Source organism: Anabrus simplex, chromosome 9 (genome assembly GCF_040414725.1).
Source record: "Anabrus simplex isolate iqAnaSimp1 chromosome 9, ASM4041472v1, whole genome shotgun sequence".
Taxonomy (NCBI): Eukaryota; Metazoa; Arthropoda; class Insecta; order Orthoptera; family Tettigoniidae; genus Anabrus; species Anabrus simplex.
In genome coordinates this window covers 30,540,481-30,565,906 of record NC_090273.1, presented here as the reverse complement: position 1 = coordinate 30,565,906, position 25,426 = coordinate 30,540,481, and positions in this window count along the sequence as shown.

The following is a 25,426-nucleotide window of genomic DNA, read 5'->3' as shown; positions in this document are numbered from 1 at the left end:
TCTTTCATTACATCACAATTCATTAGTCTTGGCTATTCTTTTGTGATACACATTTTTTTTTCTTTCAATTTATCGGAATTCTTTATCTTCCCTGTGGATAGAGTCAAAGGATGCATTATACCCTATACATGTCGTAAAAGGCTACTAAGAGGGGAGCTACCAAAATATTTGTACTCGCTCTCTCGTCGTCTAAGCCGAAAAATATATCCGCGATTCAATTTTCCCTGTGGTGGAGAATACGTACGAGTGCGAAGGTTTTCTTGATCTTCGTTCAACAGAAAGTATCCCACATGATTGTGACATTTCCGTTCTAAGGTTTTTGCTGTGTTTCTATGTTATAAATTATGTTGGGCGAACTCGGAACGATTTTTATATTCCGATTATGATATTCAGTTATTCGAATCAGAAAGTAAATATTCAGTTAATGACCCTGAGTTAGAATTGATTGAGAAATAGATTTAAATAAAATGTATTGGTTCTTCCTCACGAGGAAACTAAAAACCGAACTATACCCCTTGGCACTACAGCCCTTGAAGGGCCTTGGCCTACCAAGCGACCGCTGCTCAACGCGAAGGCCTGCAGATTACGAGGTGGCGTGTGGTCAGCACGACGAATCCTCTCGGCCGTTATTCTTGGCTTTCGAGACCGGGGCCGCTATCTCACTGTCAGTTAGCTCTTCAATTCTAATCACGTAGGTTGAGTGGACATCGAACAAGCCTTCAGGTCCAGGTAAAAATCCCTGGCCTGGCCGGGAATCGAACCCGGGGCCTCCGGGTGAGAGGCAGGGATGCTACCCCTACACCACGGGGTCGGCCACCAGGAAACTATATTTATATATTAAAGGTGAAAATTATTGAATGGCCGGAAAGTTGTGAAAATGCCGGATTCTACAGTAAGTTGCATTTTAGAAGAACATAACATAGTTTCAACAGTTCAAATTACCAGGGAAGTTATATTTGACTTACTCTAGAGTGCAGTCACGTCTTTTCTGTTGCATATAATCTTGCTGTAGAGGTGCAGGCTATCACATTCAAAGTTTACAATTATTTTCTTTTTTTATCTTCACTGTCCATGTTTTCCCTCATAATACTACTATTACCTGCCTCTTACAATGATCCGTCAACGCGTGCCAGAAAAAGGAACAATGTAGGTTGGGCACAAGGCTTAAAGGTAGCGAGCCTGCCTCTTACCAAGAGGCGTCAGAGCGGTTGCAGAGTGAGTCTCGGCCCACAAGTGGTCACGGCTCTATCGTGGCTCTACGCCTCTACATTCGGGATGCGGGACAGGGCTGGACGTAACAGCTGGCCCCAACCGTCAATTATCCTGAGAATGGTTTTCCATTCTCCTGCACTAAGGCGAAAGACGGGACAGTTACTAGTATAGACCACGGCCGACAACCCTCTCACATTCTCCGACACAAGTCTCCTGGCCTGAAAGACGGCGTCACCGTATAGGAGGCCCGCATCATATTAATTTTCTATTCGATGCTCCACCAGGTGATGTTGATCATACCTATCATTCACTCATACCCATACTCGTACTTCACAACACACAATGTTTCACCTTATCTGATATTTTGCTGATATTCTGACTCGACTCAGCTGACGTTGATGTGATTTTGTTATGTATAATAATAATAATAATAATAATAATAATAATAATAATAATAATAATAATAATAATAATAATAATAATAATAATAATAATAATAATAACAATAATAATAATAATAATAATAATAATAATAATAATAATAATAATAATAATAATAATAATAATAATAATAATAATAATATAGAATCAGCACCCAGAGAACTTCAGGTGAACGAAGGAAAAATAGAGGAGATAGATTCCGACATTCGTGAAAACGATGCTTTCCTGTCAAGGATCAACAAAATGGAAATGGCTTACCATCTAACCAAAGACACCTACAATAAACAACCAAACTCATGCACTACTGTACCGTTATTCGACCGGAGGCGCTATATGAATCAGAAAAACCTTGCGATGAATAAGAAAGGCCTGGAAGAACAACAGGAAGCCAAAGAGAGGAGTATGTTTAAGAATGATCTTGTGCCCGGTCAAAGAATAACGAGAGTATTACAATGAACTGTATCTACACATGGAGAAGGTAACGGACACCATGCACAAAAGGAGAGTATTTTACTATGGACACTTGATACGAATAAGCTCCGCAAAACTCTCCAATCGAATCTGTGCCTACTTTTCGGGAAAGAAAATCAAAGGGATCTGGTTTACAAAGGTGGAAATAGACCTAAAATAAGTGGGAATCTCACATGAGGACATGTTGGAACGCGATTGTTTGAAGAAGAAACTTGGGGAAGTACAGAGTTTTCAGCCAAAACCCAAAGTGAAAACCGGCAAGAAATGGGCCGACGAACGGGGGGAAGCTCACCGAAGAAGAATGCGAATGTGAAGGATAGTAGGAAAAAGCAGTTGAAATAGCGTGGCCCATAGAAGACCAAAACGAGAAGAAGACGAAATAATAATATATTTAATGTGTGAAATAAATACTAGTTACAATAATATATTTTATGCTCGCCGATGCCGAAATATAAGTATTATATGCCAGGAAACTGAATCGTAATGAGGCTCATTATAGTTGAAGCTTCATTATGATACAGGTTCTCCACCAATTAGAGTTCAGATTTTCATTATGAAACAACTGTTCGACTAATTAGGTAAGGGTAGCAAAATCAAACATGTGGGACACACATATTTAACATCAGTGCACCTCCTACTTCCGATGTTCCACAACCACACGGCACATTCCCGCAAATTCACTTCACCAATAAACAATTTGTATTTGAAATAAAGCTAGATTATGATAACCTTCTATCAAAGCTTTGAAAACATGTGAAAATGTGAAGCTCTCTGACCCAGTTACGGAAAATCTACAACCCAGCACATGCGCTCTGCGCCTGTTCAGTAAACTCAACTGTCAAGCGACATCTCGACAGCAATTTATGAATATTAAAAAAATAGAGTTATAATTATCGTCCAGCATAAACAGTCGTATGAAACTCGCCTATAATGGTAATTAAGACACTCGTATGGAAATTATAAAACATATACTTGTCTTAATTATTGTCATAATAGGCGTGTTTCATAATGCACTATTAAGTATTAATATGTAAACAATAATACCACTGTTGTAATATATGTAAGAATTAGTTACAGCATTACGTATTTCAAGAGTTAATGTTATTAGCAGAGTTATGTATATAAGACACAGAGTCTTTTAAAAATGTAAACAACGCAAAGACTGAACAGCTACTACTACTAATAATAATAATATGGTGTATAGGTAGCGTGCCTGTCTCTTATTCGAAAGCCCTGGGTTCGTTTTCCGGCCAGTTCAAATTTTGTAATTCTGCGCTGAGAACGGAGTTTACTTGATACGAGATTTTCTCAAGCTCTTAGTTACAGGAAGAAAGCGCACAGTGAGAAGATGTCGCTACTGACCTAGTGTACACAGACGAACAGTGGTTGCCATGGTTACTATGGTGTCGGGAAAAATTGATGGTGCTAACCCGCATAAACCCCAGCTCAAAAACAAATCCATGTTTAATTAATCACCACTCTACCATCTGACCCAATATAATTATATTCTTTAAGACTAATTAAGACATAATATCAATTGTCTCCTTGTAAACTGTAACCACAGCACCAGGTAAAAAGCAGAACATTTGTCATTTGTTGAGTCAAAATTCTCCTCCTTGGAACAGAGCTGATGTGACCCTCATCACACTGTCAGCGATACCCACATCACACTTCCCCTATCCTGTCACCTCGTTCTCTTTAAACGAAGGTACGACCTTTTAAATTTTTCCCTTCACACGCACCTGTTTGATGTTCCATTTTGTTCTACAAGTCTACAAGCTGCTATTTCAAAGAGGGTGCTGATACAGGCTCAAAGGGATGTTAATCAGATGACCACGTGACGAGAGGAGTCGAGGTGGAACATTCCGCTCTGCAATTGGAATAGGGATGAGTGTAATTGCTTCGAGAAGTAGCATTCACATACACACCAGTGTATGCGATGTCAATATTTGACTGTGCTTAAAACTTTTACTCCGGAGTTTTATTGGGAACTGCAATGTCAGGCAGGCTCTGGTAATGAATTATTTCAAACTAACACTGAGGTTCCCTCTGCTCCTATAAATTTAACTTGAAATCCTAAACACGGAATCTAATTACCTAGTAAAAACATCACCCTTCCTTCTACTTCAGTGAATGACCAAGTTTATTAGCCTCCTACTTCTTGAAGTCATGTCCGTAAGTGGACGTTGGCAATCATTTCGACTCCCAATAGACAGCTGATCTTAACAGAACCGGGAAGTGTGAAACGATAACAAAATGTAACTTCCGATGTTTAGTTACATATCTCAGAAAAAGATAGGGATATATCCTTGAATGTTCTTTTGATATATTTAGAATACATTCATCATCATTTGGGTAGAATATGAAGCTTCTATGTTTAATATTTTGTGTCTATAGAAATAATACATTTTTAAAATATTGTTAAAATTTCCCTCAACAGATGTACCTTTTCCTGACAAAATACTCAAACCAGACCCATGAAACTTTGCATGTATAATATTTAAACCTTTTTTGAGCTGCTGAAGTAAAATTATCGTCGTATTGTTTACAGAAGCTGAGAATTATTTTTATATCCTAGTTGAAAACTGAACATTTTTTCAAACTTGTCATTGGTCATCAAGCTGGCCTCCATGAACTAATCAAGATATCTGATTACATTTACTTCGACAAGCAGATGTATAATGTCTAAGATACTACCAAGTTTCAAATGCATTTATGTGATAGTTTCTGAGAAAAAGTTTCACAGAGATTCAAAAAATATGAATTACGGAACATCCAAAAAGAATGTTTGGGTGGTATCTGGCATATAATGATACTCAGCGTGCAGAGTTATGTTTAAATCTAATTTTATTTCCTCAAATATAACTTCAGCACAATAAATGATACTGTGTAGAGATGAGAAGAATGCAAAAATGAGGAATGTAGACTGCAAGCACGAACTTCCTGTTCTGTCCAGACAGATTGGCTCTTATCTTCTCTTATCTGCTGCACGAAAACATTACTCAAACTTTGCAGTTTGCTGGATTACAACTGACAAGAGCGAAGAGCTGCCAGTAGAAGATAATATACAATCGCCTGGGTAGTAGCGGAGTTGCTATGGTAACAATTGCGTCACTGGCTCTGCTGGTGAAAACCCCTTCGCCCCGTGCCTCACCGGGCATGTGCATTCTTCTGATCTCCCAACAATACATCTAATTATTCTTTAGGAAAGATTGGAGATTTTTTAAGTTCGAAAGCGAAAACTGACATTTTTGAGCCTATCTCACTTCAGTGTTAAATTAAGAGACTCGTTGAGGAAAGCACGATCCACTGACGTAGGTTTTTGAGTCACGAAATCTTTCTTCTGCCCGGGCCGCGTCTTCCTCATATCTTTTCCTGAAGGATGAGATGGAGTAAACCGTACTCCTGATGGCGTCTCGTGACAAGACCGAAGTAGAAAAGAGTGCAGTTACGACTTTCTTTATAGAAACTGCTGCTGATAATATTGCTTTTCAGGTGCAGGGTATCACACTCAAACTTTACAAGTATTTTTGTATGTAACGTATATGTACACACCCTGTGTTTCTTATGCGATTATATGAATTAGACTTGAATCAAAAATAGACTTCAGTAAAGAATATTGTTGTATTCCTACAAGTGAACTAGGTAGATGTCGATCGTAAAGGTCACAAACCGTATCGTAGCATTATTGGCACCAGGCAGACGTTCACGATTATTCAAATCAGTGTGCTGTAATAAAAATGATTTTGTTAAACGAAATGAGACTAGTTTAAATAAAATTAGATGGCGTGTACATACATTTTAAATAATTCATTACAGAGTTGCATATAAACTTGTCTCACCTGCCGTATCTCTCCAACTACCATCCAATTCCCTAGCTAGGGTGGTATTGGATTCCTGGTCACTGTATTCATCACTACTTTCTTAACCAATATTCATCACTATTCTCTCATTATCCTGTTCCATATCTTTAACTTGTTCTCACTCTTTCATCCAATCTTCGTTGGTCACTTTTCGCATGCAGCTGTTTCTTATTTTCTTCAAAGCCGACATAGCGTAAGATTGGAGACATTACGGCTATTTTTTGTTTCACTAAGTTCCAAATAATTTCGATTGGATTTAAGTCACATTGGTAGGGCAGTAATCCCAGAATAGTGAACCTCGTATCATTGAAAACCATGTTCACCGTGTACACAGATTCCGGTTTATTTGCTTTCACAGTACAAGTTACACCAACTCACTCTTGGTCATGTCGTCAGTCACAGCAATTTTGTTATCATTTCAACCGAACAGGCCATGAGAGAAGTTTCCTTTCCCGAATGCGTTAATCTATATATCAAAGCTGTTGTGTGTGTCCTCCGCATCGCAAGCTCTGCGCCTACAAGCTCCGCAACCCGCATTAGCCCCGAAGTTTCTAGCAGCTACGAGGTGTCTTCACTGCGCCACACCGCAAGTCAGACACGGAGGCATTCCTCTTAAAAACGTGTGGACAAATTTCTGGCCGTGAGGTTTCACCTCTGAACATTGCCTCATTATCCTGATCCCCATAGCCACGTCGAGCCCCGAGTATAGCAATCTGCTACTCCCTTTAGTCCTCACCAGTGCTCCGATGTCCACCATAGCATTCTGCTATTTAAATAAATTAATGCAAGTTCCTTGCAAGTACACTGACTGACAGAGCAAATGCAACACCAAGAAGGAGTGGTTCGAAAGGGATGAAAGTTGGGGAAAAAACAGAGACGGCACGGACGAGTAATTGATGTTTATTTCACACCGATATGCAGGTTACACAATGCGCACGGCATCGACTCAGTAGGATGTAGGACCACCGCGAGCGGCGATGCACGCAGAAACACGTCGAGGTACAGAGTCAATAAGAGTGCGGATGGTGTCCTGAGGGATGGTTCTCCATTCTCTGTAAACCATTTGCCACAGTTGGTCGTCCGTACGAGGCTGGGGCAGAGTTTGCAAACGGCGTCCAATGAGATCCCACACGTGTTCGATTGGTGAGAGATCCGGAGAGTACGCTGGCCACGGAAGCATCTGTACACCTCGTAGAGCCTGTTGGGAGATGCGAGCAGTGTGTGGGCGGGCATTATCCTGCTGAAACAGAGCATTGGGCAGCCCCTGAAGGTACGGGAGTGCCACCGGCCGCAGCACATGCTGCACGTAGCGGTGGGCATTTAACGTGCCTTGAATACGCACTAGAGGTGACGTGGAATCATACGTAATAGCGCCCCAAACCATGATGCCGCGTTGTCTAGCGGTAGGGCGCTCCACAGTTACTGCCGGATTTGACCTTTCTCCACGCCGACGCCACACTCGTCTGCGGTGACTATCATTGACAGAACAGAAGCGTGACTCTTCGGAGAACACGACGTTCCGCCATTCCCTCATCCAAGTCGCTCTAGCCCGGCACCATGCCAGACGTGCACGTCTATGCTGTGGAGTCAATGGTAGTCTTCTGAGCGGGCGCCGGGAGTGCAGGCCTCCTTCAACCAATCGACGGGAAATTGTTCTGGTCGATATTGGAACAGCCAGGGTGTCTTGCACATGCTGAAGAATGGCGGTTGACGTGGCGTGCGGGGCTGCCACCGCTTGGCGGCGGATGCGCCGATCCTCGCGTGCTGACGTCACTCGGGCTGCGCCTGGACCCCTCGCACGTGCCACATGTTCCTGCGCCAACCATCTTCGCCAAAGGCGCTGCACAGTGGACACATCCCTATGGGTATCGGCTGCGATTTGACGAAGCGACCAACCTGCCCTTCTCAGCCCGATCACCATACCCCTCGTAAAGTCGTCTGTCTGCTGGAAATGCCTCCGTTGACGGCGGCCTGGCATTCTTAGCTATACACGTGTCCTGTGGCACACGACAACACGTTCTACAATGACTGTCGGCTGAGAAATCACGGTACGAAGTGGGCCATTCGCCAACGCCGTGTCCCATTTATCGTTCGCTACGTGCGCAGCACAGCGGCGCATTTCACATCATGAGCATACCTCAGTGACGTCAGTCTACCCTGCAATTGGCATAAAGTTCCGACCACTCCTTCTTGGTGTTGCATTTGCTCTGTCAGTCAGTGTATAAACCTAGTACCAGCATTCTGCCTCTCTCTACAAGTTACGCTTGTAATTTCACAGAAGATAGTTTTTGACTATCAGGAAAATTTATTAGTGAAACAGACTATCTCCTCAAGATAGAACTAAGTGTATATAGAACTCTCGTATTGTATAATTGTACATATGCAACAGACATTCAATTTAAGATTTAATTTCAACATTAACTACGTGCATTCAAACAAGTTTCAAGAATAATTCAGTTTTATTTCTTATATATATTGTATCAAATCATTGAAACAATAAACTTTATGTTGTGTCACTGTATACCAAGTTCCTTGTATACAACAAAAGCAGTTTACTATAAACAGATTTGGAAAATCCGTCCGTCCGTTCTATTGGACCGATTTGCTTCATTTTTGGTTTATTCTCTCCGAAATTACCTGCCGGTGAATCATGAGACATTAATAAGTATCTACGTTTACTCAACTCTGAGTAATCATAAAATCGAGCCATTAAATGGTCACTCTAATACTTGCAGTCGAAGGCTTACTCTAACCCGCAATACATTCCTTACTTAGCGGGTTGCTAAGTGACTAACACTTTCATCAATATTCTGATATACGTGATTTTCATCCTTAGTAATGTCATTTTAAGCAGCCGTGTTTGATTACTACCTGTCAAGCCGGAGGATATACACTTCCTCTGATCAACTTTCCTAATAACTTACACGCTGCTAATAGAAAACATCGGGAATGTATCAAGTCAACTAGCCTTCTGTATGACAATTACCAGTAATAAAGCGCAGGGATAACCTCTTGATAATGTGGGTGTCTACTTACCCGAAACAGTATTCAGTCACAGCGGATTGAATGTTGCAGTATCTCGGTCAAGAACGCCTGCAAATGTTAACATCCAGATACGGCCGAATGGCTGTATGGGAAGACGTGTTATAAAATACAGAATGAATGAATCAGTTTTTGTGTACCGGTGTTCAATGTTAATAAAACTATTGAAAAGGTCAGGCAAATAAATATGACATATGAATATGACTACGGCAGGCATGATATAGATGTTGATTCCCACAGGGAATCTGAAATATTTGATCCGAATGAATAAATTTATAATACCAATATAAATGGTCCGTTATTGGACATTCGGATCAAATATTTCAGATTCCCTGTGGGAATCAACATCTATATCATCTGATGGCCAAGCAGGCATCAATTTTTGATAATGAGACAAAGTCTCTCATAGTGCATTGGCACTGCCAGTGGCTACAATTAGCCTATTCAGTGGCCTCCACGGTATGCACTAGCCAGCGTCTTGGTAGGTGTGCTAGGTACCAACTGATGAGCCCAGCCTAGCACACGGGGTAGAAACGCTGGCAACCAGCAATGAGTTAGCTGGAAAATTTATAATGTCCGATAACGGACCATTTATATTGGTATTACGACAGGCATATCAAATCGAGTTATCTGAATTATTAATAACGAATGCTACGGATCAGCGCGGATCCTCTAATATTCTGAAAACATTTTGACCCGACGTCAGGCGTCGATTTTACCTAACATTCCGATTCTACTTCCCTTAGTGTGTTTTAATTGAAATTTACTTGATACTAATTTATAGGTATGATGTACTAAGAATGTTTCCAAAATGCTCGTAAAAAGGCGCCAGAGTTTACAAAAATCCATCAGAATTCAGTAACAATATTTATTATAATACTGAAACTGAGGTACAACATTAAACTTTTATCTCACGTCAAGTACATATGCTACGAATATGTATTGTTTTAACCAGGTCTTACCTGTAATCCCGATGTGAAAATCCTCCGTCAGTGTCTAGTCATTCCACCAGGAATGAATCAATGAAGCCTCATCTAACGGCGAGGATAAGATTTATGCCGGCAGTCGGAGCTTGTTGTACTCCTCAGGGATAAGCCATAAAAACGACTGATCACTACACCGTATTTCTGTGGTCTATCCTGTGGAGATGGAGCAATGATCATTGAGATGAACACAAACACCCAACGTCCGAAGTAGGGGAATTAAGTATATTCAGTTAAAACCATCGTCACGGTCGGCAATCGAAGGCAGGGTTCTCCGAACCGAAGGCCGCTACCCTGACCACCTATCTGAAGAGCTGAACAGTTGAAAGATTATAGCCAGGCTGAGTGGCTCAGACGGTTAAGGCGCTGGCCTTCTACCCCCAACTTGGCAGGTTCGATCCTAGCTCAGTCCGGTGGTATTTGAAGGTGCTCAAATACGACAGCCCCGTGTCAGTAGATTTACTGGCACGTAAAAGAACTCCTGTGGGACTAAATTCCGGCACCTCGGCGTCTCCGAAGACCTTAAAAAGTAGTTAGTGGGACGTAAAGCAAATAACATTATTATTAAAGATTATAAATCACGTATTATTAATCCATTTTTCTTTTTTTCTTGCACCTCTTTTACTTTTTTTTGCTAGGGGCTTTACGTCGCACCGACACAGATAGGTCTTATGGCGACGATGGGATAGGAAAGGCCTAGGAGTTGGAAGGAAGCGGCCGTGGCCTTAATTAAGGTACAGCCCCAGCATTTGCCTGGTGTGAAAATGGGAAACCACGGAAAACCATTTTCAGGGCTGCCGATAGTGGGATTCGAACCTACTATCTCCCGGATGCAAGCTCACAGGCGCGCGCCTCTACGCGCACGGCCAACTCGCCCGGTACCTCTTTTACTATTGACATATAGACCATGTAAAAAATCGGCAACATGACCTACCCTTTCAGATAAATGTTTGTGAGGAACACAGGCAGACAGTCCGCAAACGAAGGGAGTAATCAGACGTGGCTAAAATCCTCACTTTGCCTGGGAATGAAACCAAGGACATTCTAAACTGAGATCATCACTCTGAGTTTTCAGCCAAGAAGTAATAATTAAGACCAGCGGGATATTTCCATACAACTTCAATTATTCACATTCTCGTAAATAGAAGATATCGTTAAATTCCTCCCGACTGAAGCTGGGATTCGATCTCCAAACCTTGAGGAAAATAAGGTGAGCACGTAAGCAACTAAGTTTCTGGCTGGAACCTGTAGTATTATTAGAGGCTATTCTTCTTTATAATCTAGGAATAGAAAGGTCGCCACTTCACAGAATATGCGGTATATTTGGGATGAATGTTTTATACATTCATCTTCAGAGGCTTGCTCCAGTTTCAACCCCCCAGAGTCTACTTGAAGTCATCTGATGGCTCAGATACTGTCTTGGGGCTTATTTAGTTACATCTTACACGGAGACGAATTTGAATAATGTGCGACAGAAGACTGCGGAAACTGCATTATCCCAACTGCCTTAGGCAGCGCAAGTTTGGTACTGCTCCAGTGCTGGACCGGGTGGCAAATTCTAAATGAATCCCTCTTTAATTGAATACAGACTCACGAAATATGTTGTTTATTCCAGTGAATCCATTGGGTTACCTGTTTCTTTCGTCGAGGGTAATGTTCTTGGTAATTAAATATTTCAAATGTGCTTTGCTAAAAGAGTAATTTTGCATGGCTACTTCAAGTGACTTGGGCATCTGTAGGCATGCATTCTAGAGATTGGTGGTTTCCAACCGTACCATTAGCAGTTCTGAAGAAGTTTTTCCATGATTTTCGTTTCCCACTAGGCAAATGCTGGGACTATACCTTAAATAAATCCACGGTTTCATTCTTCCCAAACCTACCAGAAATAAAACATAAATAGGAAAAAATAAGTCCACCTCTGTGGTGTAGTGGTTAGTGTGAACAGCTGCCACCTCCGGAGGCCGGGGTTCGATTCCCGGCTCTGCCACGAAATTTTAAAAGTGGCACGAGGACTGGAACGGGATACACTCAGCCTCGGGAGGTCAACTGAGCAGAATTGGGTTCGATTCCCAGCTGAGACATTCTGAGAGTGGTTTTCTGTGGTAGCCCGCTTTTCTTCCAGGCATGCCGGGATGGTTCCTAACTTGACGTCACGGCCGCTTCCTTCCCTCTCCCTTGCGTATCCCTTCCAATCCTCCCATCCTCCCGCAAGGTCTGTGTTCAGCATAGCATGTGGGACCGCCTGGGCGATATACTGTTCAACCTCCCCAGTTGTATCCCCGACCCAGAGTCTGAAGCTCCAAGACACTGCCCTTTAGGCGGTGGAGGTGGGATCCCTCGCTGAGTCCGGGGGTGAAACAGATGAAGCAGAAGAATAAAAATAAATTTAATGTTGTCCATACCTACTTGGGAATTAACATCAACCAAAATAATTTTATTATGGTATCGCATTGACAATTATGTTATGTAAATTGAAATTGCTAGTAAAATTGTTCCACCTAGTCAATGCATTCAAATGTATTCACAATTCAAGATTGCAAAAACATCAGATTGAAAATAACACTAAATGTATCGGACTCATTAGGCCATTTTCAGGTGCAAAGAAGTAAAATTGATTTATAATTTATGTATTAGAAATTACAAAATATGAATAAAATTTACATTCTTATGATATACTTTAAGATAAAATAGATGTGTGCTAAAACATCATTATACGAGCCGCTCAACGTGATGTGATGAAGTCAGAATGGGTTTGGCATTGAACAGTTTAAGGTGATGTATGACAACGTTATCATACCATTGTTTTTCTCGTCCTTAAAATGTATTTCAGGTAAAATATTGTAAGTTCTAAAATATGAATTATTACAATTGTTGCTCCACTTAATATGAAAACATGTATAATGTTTGAGTTTGCAAAATGTAGAATAAGTTAAATATAATGCAAGTCAGACGGTAGTGTAGAAAATGAACTGCTAAGCTCAGTTAGCACACAGACATGATATGACACGAATGCAGAGCTTTTTAAAATTTCATACCTCCGAAGATGATCTGACGACAGTTCATTTCATTCTTGTCGCCTCCGTAGCATAACCATCAGTGTTATTAGCTGCCGTCCTCGGGGGCCCGGGTTCGATTCGTGGCTCTGCCAGAAATTTAAGAATGGCAGGAGGGCTGGTATGTGGTTTAAATGGTGCATGCAACTCACCTTCATTGCGGGTGTGCCTGAAACGGCCTGCACCACCTCGGTATGAGGACACGAGTTCGCAATTTTTGCATTTCACTCTTTCACAGTTGCTGATCATAGTTTACATGGCTCATCTATTGAAAGACATAAAGTGACAGGCAGGGATTCGCTTAGATGGAAGTTGCTTATGCCGACGATTTGGACTTAACGGCAAATTGTGCTTAAAGCCTGCAGTATAATAACTTGGAACATGAACACAGGTACAATGAGTATGATATGAAAATTAGCCTTTCCAAGACTAAAGTGATATCAGAAGGGGAGAAACCTAAGAGAAGCTAGGAATACAGAGCTGGAACAAGTAGATAATTTCGACTATTTAAGATATATATTCGTATTCTCCAAGAATGGTGATGTAGTATATTGAGATTGAATCAAAGTGCAACAAAGCTAGTGCAGTGAGCTCACAATTGAGATCAACTGTAATCTGTAAGAAGGAAGTCAGCTACGGACGAAACTACCTTAATACTGGTCTGTTTTCAGACCAACTCTGCTTTACGGGAGTGAAACCTGGGTGGGCTCCGGATATCTTATTCATAAGTTAGAAGTAACAAACACGAAAGTAGCGATAATGATCGCCGGTACAAACAGATGGGAACAATGACGGGAGAGTAGTCGCAATGAGGAGATAAGGAATAAACTCGATTGATGAAGCATAAACTGGCTTCGGGGCTGGGGCCATGTGAGGTGGATGGAGGAATGTATTAGCTAAGAGAATAACGGACTCGATGGAGACCAAGATGTCGATGGTTAGACTCAGTTCCCAAGATTTAAAAATACGAGGTATATTACTAAACGAGACCACAGAACTGGTCGCAAATGGAGAATTATGGCGGCGTTTAGTAAATTCACTGAAGGGTGAAAGGCATAACAGCCTGCTCTATAATGAAGGTGTATGAATTTATTTTCATCTCTATTCCTCCGTGGCATTAATACATTCTCCAGTATTTCCGGCAGACTTGCGTCACAATAAAGTCGATATGAGATTCTTAACTCACCAAGATATTTTGTGAGTATATTTTCATTTTCGTGTACGAGAAATATGGGAGTCAGCAATCTTAATTTATTTTCTGACAAAGTGCTTCCCTCTTGTAGGCTCGTTGTTGCACGCTGAAGTGAAGAAATATGTCTGAATCCATACATAATTAAGTTTTGAAGTATTGAAAGAAATGGATGAGGAGTAGCAACATGGTGAGCTGAGATGGGAAAGGGGTGAGAATTTGTTGTTAAATGGGTAGGGTGGTGTTGGTGATGAGGGGTTAGGAGGTTGAGGGTGGGCTGTTTAGCGGGGACGTACTGCAAAATAGGGGGAGGTGGTAGTAGCGGAGGAGGGGTAGGAGTGAGTGAGAGAGAGGTAGTAATGAAGATAGATGGCGCCCCAAAGGACTCGTCAGGAAACAAAAGCGTATAGCGAAGTTTTAAGAGAAGGAGACTTAGATTTTACGAAAAACAAATATAACTCCGTACTTGCGCTGGGTTATCAATCATTTGCATAGGCACTTGTTCCGCATTCTGCTGTAATATTCGTAAGATATTTAAATGAGGAGGTAATTTGGGTGGCATCTGTAATCAAACTTGACTCCAGTCAAGATCCCTGCAGTTAGAATGAAAGTTGACGGATTCGGAAAAAGGAAACTTTATTCTCATTTCGGTCCACAAAATTCTACTTGTAGATATATCATTAGCAAGGCAGTTACGTAGTACAACCAAGGCTGCACAGGGCTGCTCACGATATAGGCGGGCCATCAGACTTTTCAAAGTTTTGGAAGGGGGTTCATGACAGAATGTTGAAACTCCATAAGACCGAGCTCGATAGCTGCAGTGGCTTAAGTGCGACCAGTATCCAGTAATCGGGAGATAGTGTTTTCGAACCCCACTGTCGGCAGCCCTGAAGATGGTTTTCCGTGGTTTCCCATTTTCACACCAGGAAAATCCTGGGGCTGTACCTTAATTAAGGCCACGGCCACTTCCTTCCCATTCATAGGCCTTTCCCATCACTTCGTCGCCATAAGACATATCTGTGTCGGTGCGTCGTAAAACAACTAGAAAAAAAAACTCCGTAAGAAAAAGGACGGATCATATTCAATTATTATCGCATTTAGGCAGAGCATAGGCATTGTTGGAATTCATTTTCAATGTCGATCTCATTACGCTAATAACCCGGGCGATTAAAAAATTCAAGCGCTTTAATAATAATAATAATAATAATAATAATAATAATAATAATAATAATAATAATAATAATAAAAAACTGAGATGGGAAAGGGGTGAGAATTTGTTGTTAAATTTGTTATTATTATTATTATTGTTGTTGTTGTTGTTGTTGTTGTTGTGTTACGTTCCACTAACTAATTTGACGGTTATCGGAGACACCGAGATGTAGGAATTTTGTCCCTCAGAAGTTCTTTTAAGTGCCAGAAAATCTACCGAGACGAGGCTGGCGCATTCAGTACCTTCAAATATCACCAAAATGAGCCAGGATCCAACGAGCCAACTTGGTATCAGAAGGCCAGCGCTCTACAAACTGAGCTACTAAGTCAGGCTCAAATGCTTTAAAAAGTAAGATTATAAAAATAGCTCAGTGAGATAAATTTTTCATTAGTTAAGTCCAAGAAAGGCCATCACCATCAGTATCTAAAAGCAATGTCTTGTCTATGCAACAACTGTTCTCTGTCCTCAGATCCTCGTTTCATTGTGTAATAAGAACCATAATGGAGACTCTGTGCCGAATTATGAAGGAATTTTTTCCTCGGTTGCCCTCGGCCTTTCATCCCCGTGATTTTTCCTTCTAGCAGATTGGTAAGAAATGTATTGTGTCGCAAAATGTGGCCAGTGAATTTAGTTCCTCTTCTTCTTTGTGTTTCAGTCTCTTGCAGAACCCTTTTGTTTATTCTCTTTTCAATCCATTAAATCCTTAGCATTCGTCTCCAGATCCACATCGAATCCTGATTTCTGATTATCCAAGATTCACAGCCATATAATTCCACACTCCATACAAAAGGAATCACAAATTTCTTCCTAATTCCAAAATTTCGTTAATTCCATTAATTAAACTTTTATCTTATTACTAAACGCCTGTTTGTTTAAGTACTATTCGCGTTTTCATGTCTTTGTCATTGGGAATCAGGCTTCCTAGATAAGGGAAACTGGTGACATGTTCCACTGTTTTGTCAGTAAATCTTGATTTTGGAGTGAACTTTTTCAGAATGTTTGCTCACAATTAATGTGTTGGTCTTCTTGACATTAATGTTTAAGCGTGAACCTGACAATGTTGATGACTGGACATTCAGCATCTTAGACAACTCTCCCTCGGAGTCCACTATATTTGCTATGCCATCTGAAAATCTAATATATAGGATGACTATGTACAATTAAATGCATGTCAAATTGTTCTTGCTCCGGATTTTGTTGTACTCTTCATGTTGCGTTTATAACCCGTAACTGAAGTGATAAGGATATAAATAATAATTTTGTACTTTCGAACCCAAAAATAGTTCTTGTACTTTCCTCTGACAGGAAAATGCAGTGCAAAATTTATTTTCCGTACATATTTAGAGCTACTTGGCGTAATAACATAAAAATTGCAATGGATGGAGCATTTTGTATAACGTTACCTTGACGAAACGTACATTATGAGAAAGTGTTCTGCACTGTTAGTGTTGTACTCTCATTTCTTATTCTTTTCCTCTGTGAAAAGTCTTTGAGCTTTTTATACATTCTTTCAGTTCTTTCCCCTCGTATATTCCTTTTCTTACCCTGATGAAGACCGCTCTGTACGCCAGAACATAGGTATCAAGAACCCGCAGCAACTTGACAATTTCTTATATGTATTCATTTCATTCTTCCATAATTCCATAGATTCCGTATCCGACGTACAGTCACCTCAGAACTCTCTCTGATGTTTTTCCAATCCTTCTGTACGGCGGTTTGAGTGTTGAGATGGAGGGGAAGGATATTAGAGAGTACAGGTAACCAGTTCAGCAGTATTGGCTTAATGGTTCGTCATATTGTAGTTATTGTGTCATGAAACCAGAGGTCAGAATTTTATGAGTGTGTATGTGTGAGTTATTGCGCTTCACTGCATTGCAATATTCTGCAACTAGTAAAGCTGCTATTTGTTCGTAAAATTGTTTGCAATAGCTCCCAACTTTTGATATGCAGGATGACATTCTGAGTTTCACCCTTCGCTACTGTTATACAAATATGTTCCGGGAGCAGACCAAAACCCTTCTACATATTCTGTATAAGGACCTCTTTTTATATACAGTGAAACCTGTTTTCAACGGAACATTTTCATCGTAGAAACCTGGCATTAACGGAAATATTCCATGGCCCCATACGATTAACACCAAAATATATTTTGTTTAAAGTACGTGTACTTAGCGCATCTTGCCGAATTCGGCAAGGAAATAATTCTTCATTCAAGATGAAAGCTGATTTGTTTACAAGTTTTTAATTTATAATAATATTATTGGTTGTCACACTAACCATATTTGTTTACTGTTTTCGCACATGCTGAGGTGCCAGACTTTTGCACTGTTGGAGTTTATTTACATGCCGGTAAAAGAACCGAGACGAGGTTGGCGTATATGGGCACCTTCAAATACCTTCAGGATATAACCTGTCAACTTGGAGTCTGAAGGCCAACGTTCTACCGGTTGAGCTGTTCAGCCAGGCATTAAAAAGTTGTATCTTTAAGGAAATAAGTAATGTTGATAATCCTACAGGTTATGTCTAGGATTAATTTCTTGTATGTTAAAAAATTGTAATTGTTACGAGAAATTTAATTTCCTTGAGGAAATGAAAAGGTGTGAAAACGGAATTTATTTCAGTCTCTATTGTGTAATGTAAACAGTGTTACAGGAAACAGTAGTCTGTTGTTTATCGCAAGAAGTCCACAATTCACTGAAGTGACTAGAAAACACATCAGATTACGAGTACACAATACGTGAGTGCAATGTACCTTATATCACGTTCACCTTTTCTCAACGGAAACCTGTATACAACGGAAATGAACGTCATACCATGATATTCCGTTGGCTACAGGTTTCACTGTAGTTATGGCTCCTTGAATTCTATGTTTGATACTTTAATTATTTGAAAGTAAACATCCAACTCCAATCTTAAGAGTTCCTCCCATGAAGGTAGACATAAAATACATCCATGGTATAACTTCTCCGTCGCAGTGGGTGCTGAAGGGGCTATCTTACGGATTCTGAATTGTGGATCGTAGTTTTGTTAACCGCTAGATCCGTTGCTTTCTCGTACTCGTCCCAAGTTCATCACTTTCATTCTTCTTTTCCGACCATTCTCGTTAAACTCTTGTTCTCTTCTGAACTGGACGGTATTAGATTTGGAGACCTAGGGTAAATTTTACTTCCACGATCTTTGTTCTCCTTCCCTTTCTTTACTCAATACCTCCAATGTCGGAACTGTATAAATTGCCTCTTTGATTAGTATCCAGATTTTCCCCTGAAGATGATGAAAGCTACTCTCTGCCTCACCTGTCATAAAAGTTGACTAACCCACAGGGGCTTTTAAATGGGGAGCGTGGGTTAGAGCCTGCCACTGCTTCCATTTACTGACGAAAGGCGCCTTACTTTCATAGTTCCAATCCAACCGCCCATCAATACTACTCTGAAACTTCCTTCGTGATGCACAGACCGTACTGTAGCGCGGATGACGTCACCCAATGAGGCGAAAAGTTTTACTCCGTCCAACCCGCGCAATGCAAGCACATGGTACGTCTGTGCCTTGTAGTTAACAAATATTCTCAAATTATGTTTTAATAGAACTGGTGAGATTATTAACACCTGTAATCGTTTTATATCTCAAAAGTTATGTCTAGGTAATCTTAGGAGAGGTGGACTTAAAATATGATCAAAATGGCCAAATCATAACAATTGTATTGCTCGTTCATTTACCCTCCAAATCATAGTTATTGTGCGTCACATAATAATATGGAGACAACAATTGTGCACTAATAAATAATAAGAAGAAGAATAAGAATTTCTGCAGAAAAAACAAATATTTTTACAAATATTTGGGATGCACCAAAATTTCTGAAGACAGATATTGGCCAAATAGAGAGGGTAAAAAAAATCAACTATCTAGGGGAAATAATCCAAGAAAATGGTTTAGGAAAATCTGCAGTAGAGGAGAGGGTACATAAAATGGAAAGCGCTTATGGTGTCACCAAAGATATCTACAATAAAAGATGCCTATCCAAAAATGCAAAAATAAGGCATTACAACACAGTAGTGAAGCCAGAATGCCTATATGCAAGCGAATGTCTGGCATTAAACTATAATTTAGATAAACTAGAAATACTCGAAAGGCGAATCATGAGGAAAATATTAGGCCCACAAAACACAGCAGAAGGTTGGAAATTACGAAGTAATGCTGAAATATATAAAAAAATAGAAAATATATCAGATGCAATGAGGAAAAGGAGACTTAGGTTTTTTGGACATTTATATCGAATGCAAGATAGTAGATTAACCAGTAAGAGTTTCATATATTTGTGGGGTAAGAAATCAACGACAAGCTGGGTCAATGAAGTAAGAAAGGATTTAGAAAAAAACAATATAACAACAGAAGAAATAAATAATAGAGAAGGCTTTCGGGAAAAAGTATTGAAAATAGAAGGATTCCAAGGTAGGAAAGTAAAAAAGACTCATTCAAAGTGGTCTGAAGACAGAAAGAAGAAACATAGTGACCAGATGAAAGCGTACTGGAAGGAAAGTAAAGAACAAAGAAGGAATTGAAATTGGCACGTGGTCCTCTGTTGGCCCATTCGAAAGAAGAAGAATAGTGAGAGGAGGAGTACTACCACCATACCTTTAGGTGGTCATAATTTCTTTTCTTGAAACTTCTTGAACTATCCTTCAAGGAATTAAATTGCATTGCTTGTAATATCTAAATATTGTCTACTAGCAATAGTTTAATTTAAGTTGTCTGAAGTGTATGTATAACAATGCCAACGCCAGAACCATTTAACATAAGTTTTGGTTTTATAAACTGCATTTAGTTCTACATTTTGGACTGGATTCCTCTTTTCTTGCAAGTTCTCAGTATTACTCAACCCAAGAAATAACACAAATGTAGGCTCACTTGGTTACTGATTATCTGTGCTATTTTAGACTTGTACTTCACGAACAGTAAAACGCACCGCCATAAATCTACAAATTAGGAAGAAAGTCCAAAGCAGAACTCACCCTCATCTCGAAAAAAAAATGACTGAAACGTAGTCCTGTATTATATTATGACCTTCCAATGACGCGTAATTACATGTCAGGGAGTCATTGAAGGTCATAAGTATGATAGGTGCATATGGACGGCATGGATGTAAAATAAACTGTTGATGCACGGCGAATTTATATATTCGTAAGATATGAGCCGACACAACTCGCGAATTGATATTAGATCTTATGGAAGAGAATCGATAGATCAAGCTCAGAACCCCGTGGTATACATCGGACCACGTGAAAAACAGTGTAGTCACAAGCGGGTATCAATAAATATTTGCAGTAACAGCTGAGAAGAAGGAAGGCCAGACATTACATCTAGTATAACAGACGTCAAGGAGGCCATGGATTGAGCCGGAATTATATACAGTCAATTATCTAACAGGCGTGTGGTGTGACGTATTTCAAGTGGAGAAGAATAAACAAGGGTAGCATGTGTTCCTTTGTGAATCTCTGTGATAACGTTTCCTCAATGTCAAAAACCATATGTAAAGAAGTCAGGATCGTAGTTATGTAGTTTATGGAAAGCAGCCTCGTTATTATTGTTGAAATAATGAAGTTTGAATTTGTTTTAATGTCAATTCTTGAGTAGTACAAAAAGGATCGTGAAGCAAATAGAGAGCTCAGCTCTTGTATGCGAATTAAAGCTCTTAAAAATTTAAGAAGTTGAGGCCGAAATAACGTTAACAAACTAAGTATAGCATTGAGCGATACAAATTTACACAGGCCAGTATTAATCTATAACAGTGGATTAATAAATCTGTACGAATTCGCTCTAACTATTCTGTTCAAGTTTCAGGTTGAACTCAAGATGTTGCCTATATTTGTGAATAAGAAAGACCATATAGAAGAGATGTCCGAGTAAACCAGTAGGATCCTGGTGGATCCACACTCTGTCGAAATGGACGAGATGGCTGAAAAAATAACCTGACTACCAATACCTATGGAGAAGCGAAGAAGTCAGATGAGTAGTCGAACCTTGCCCTTCTTGTTTACTTGTAGATGCTTATAGTAGAAGTAGATCTTTTTAAATGTCACACAGGTGATGTAAAGTGAAATAACTTGAATGCTCTAACGTGCTAACGGTGTTGATAACGTCATGTAATGCTACTGCGTATATTAGAATATCGTTTTCCGTTGGTGAGCGATCTTTCCTGCGTTGTTTTCCGTGTTAGTGGAACAGCTATGAAGCGTGTGTGATCTTGAATGCCACAGGTAAGTTTTGATGTGCTGATGTGTAAGATATTTGAAGTGGTGATCTTATAATAATGTATAATTCCGCGGAGTGTTGTGATATGTTTAGTGGATCGATTCAGTGATGGTTGTATGAATAATAGTGAAGCTCTTCAAAGATATTTAGCTCATTTATGTAGGGAATGATGATTGTTCTCATTATGTGGCGGACATTGTGTGGCGTAAAATATGTAGGGTCATCTAAAGGTATAGTTGACGGTATAAGTAGAGAATGATTTATTTAGTGGTGAATTGCGGTAGTAATTTAATTCTTTGAGATGGCCAATGGTTAGGATAGTATTATTGAGAGGTATTTCCGCCGCGTATATTGGAGTTTATTAGATGAGCGTGTTTCGTAGCGTTGATTGAATGCTTTTCGAAGAGTTTGGTTAGGCATGCGAGCTGACTTCAGTTTAATTTGGTATCACATGGGTAGCGGAATGTATTTACGAATATACGAGTAGGATCTTCGACAAGCTACTCGAACGATAATTAGATTGCGAGATTAGTGTCACCTGTAATGTAGATCAACTTGTGGTATTGCTAGATGTAGTAAGTTAGCGCTGTAGAAGTATTTTCAGCAGGATGGAGTGGAGCCGGTGCAACGCAGATCGTCTAGCATTTGATAGTTTTCTTATTTATGTCAGTAGTTAGTACCTTATTTCAGGTGCAGCCACATGATGCCATTGGTTGGATGGAGACATGCAGTTAATTGATTATGGAACACTAATATTATTATGTATTTGATGGATTTTCGGTGTTTATCATGCGCTGTTAGAAAATTCAAGTTATTATTCAGTTAGTTAGGCAATTATAATGAAGTAATAAGAAAAGTAGAGTAGGGAGGACAGGTTCGTCTAGTAATACGTCAGAAATGAACAAACAAGATGAACGAATAGAGACTGAAATTGCTGTTTTTCCATTATATTAATTTATATTTATTTAAATGAATCAGTGTTGCGTAGTGATGAGATTTTAACTTAATGACTGACAATTATTTTTCAAGATGGACTTGTTTCTTTTAATGCACAAAGATAATATTTTTTTACGTTGCATATTCAGTTGTTCAATTGTAGTCAGTTAATATCATTTTATTAAAATTATTATACTTCCAATTTCTCATTGCAACTTTTCATTTATGCTTAATTTAAGTGAACTTATTATCTTGAAACTGATGTTAGATCATCATCAGACTAATTATTGATAGAATGTGACCGCTTTCTTTCCGAAGGGCCATGGCCTGAGTGGAGGATCATATGAACCACTGAATTCTAGTCGAGCGTATCATGAAATTTATTATCATCTCCGAATTAGGCGTCCCACGAACGGTCACAATATTTTAAGTCCACTTCTCCTAAAATATATAAAACGATTACAGGTGTTTTCGGTTAGGATTTTCGTCTTCCATATGTTTCTCCTTCTTTAATTGAAAACAAATGAGAATATTGGTGTATAGTTGGATATTCGTCGCGATGTGCACAAATTTTTGGCATTGTGCAAATTATTTAAGGTATGAACATTATATTTCAACAAAATGTGCTGCAGGGTAACGCTTCGAATAATAAATTCCACGACAAGCATTACGTTCCTTGAATTTAAATTACTGACCACAGAAAAATAACGTACCTAACCTAAACTATGAGGTTTCATTATTTCACTTGTGCATCATAACGAGTGACTGGTCTCATTACTGGTGCACGAGATACCGACCCAACAAGTGACTGGTCTCATTACTTGTGCACGAGATACCAACCCAACGAGTGACTGGTCCCACTACTTGTGCACGAGATACCAACCCAACGAGTGACTGGTCTCATTACTGGTGCACGAGATACCAACCCAACGAGTGGCTGGTCTCATTACTGGTGCACGAGATACCAACCCAACAAGTGACTGGTCTCATTACAGGTGCACGAGATACCAACCGAACGAGTGACTGGTCTCATTACTGGTGCACAAGATTCCAACCCAACAAGTGACTGGTCTCATTACTGGTTCACGAGATACCAACCCAACAAGTGACTGGTCTCATTACAGGTGCACGAGATACCAACCCAACAAGTGACTGGTCTCATTACAGGTGCACGAGATACCAACCGAACGAGTGACTGGTCTCATTACTGGTGCACAAGATTCCAACCCAACAAGTGACTGGTCTCATTACTGGTGCACAAGATTCCAACCCAACAAGTGACTGGTCTCATTACTGGTTCACGAGATACCAACCCAACGAGTGACTAGTCTCATTAGTCTCATTACTGGTTCACGAGATACCAACCCAACGAGTGACTAGTCTCATTAGTCTCATTACTGGTTCACGAGATACCAACCCAACGAGTGACTAGTCTCGTTAGTCTCATTACTGGTTCACGAGATACCAACCCAACGAGTGACTAGTCTCGTTAGTCTCATTACTGGTTCACGAGATACCAACCCAACGAGTGACTAGTCTCATTACTGGTTCACGAGATACCAAACCAAGGAGTGACTGGTCTCGTTAGTCTCATTACTGGTTCACGAGATACAAACCCAACGAGTGACTAGTCTCGTTAGTCTCATTACTGGTTCACGAGATACCAAACCAAGGAGTGACTGGTCTCATTAGTCTCATTACTGGTTCACGAGATACCAACCCAACGAGTGACTAGTCTCGTTAGTCTCATTACTGGTTCACGAGATACCAACCCAACGAGTGACTAGTCTCGTTAGTCTCATTACTGTTTCACGAGATACCAACCCAACGAGGGACAAGTCTCATTACTGGTTCACGAGATACCAACCCAACGAGTGACTGGTCTCATTACTGGTTCACGAGATACCAACCCAAGGAGTGACTGGTCTCATTACTGGTGCACGAGATACCAACCGAACGAGTGACAGGTCTCATTACTGGTGCACGAGGTACCAACCGAACGAGTGACTGGTCTCATTACTGGTTCACGAGATACCAACCCAAGGAGTGACTGGTCTCATTACTGGTGCACGAGATACCAACCGAACGAGTGACAGGTCTCATTACTGGTGCACGAGGTACCATCCCAAAATGTTTCGTTGACTGGAGAGCACGGCAAAAACTCTCAAAAGATAATTTCAGGACCAAAACATCATCAGAGTTTTAAAACAACAAACCTACGCAATAATTGCAATGGCGTTCAAAATACGTGAATCTGGTTTCCCATATTCATCTCCACAGTGCCTAATAATAGGGCATAACCGGTTCCTTGCACATCCTTGTCCCATTCCATTCACTATCATTCATTTCATGTTCATTAATTCCTCTACTGAGGTTAGTGTCAGGACTGGCATCCTTCCGTAAAACCATGGCATAAAATATCATCTCGCGTCACAAATCCCCCTTTGTCCGACGCCGTAACATGGAACGGGACTAATGATTTGGCATACTTCGTGTATTATACGTTTATGTGATATTAGTATATAAGCCTGTCCTCGGCAGTCGAAGTTACTATTATAAAGTAATTGGAAATTCTAAATGGACTAGAAATATACAGTACCTTATAAATAAAAGTTACACTTTCTATATTTTATACGGCATTCGAATGGAATCAAAACAGGCATTGTAGTATTACCTCACTAACCATATTGAGTGCAGTTGTAGCTAGGACTTGTACTTTGACGTCTATGGATCTGCGTACTCTTGAGAAAGCTACATACAAGTATCCAAAACGATTCAGC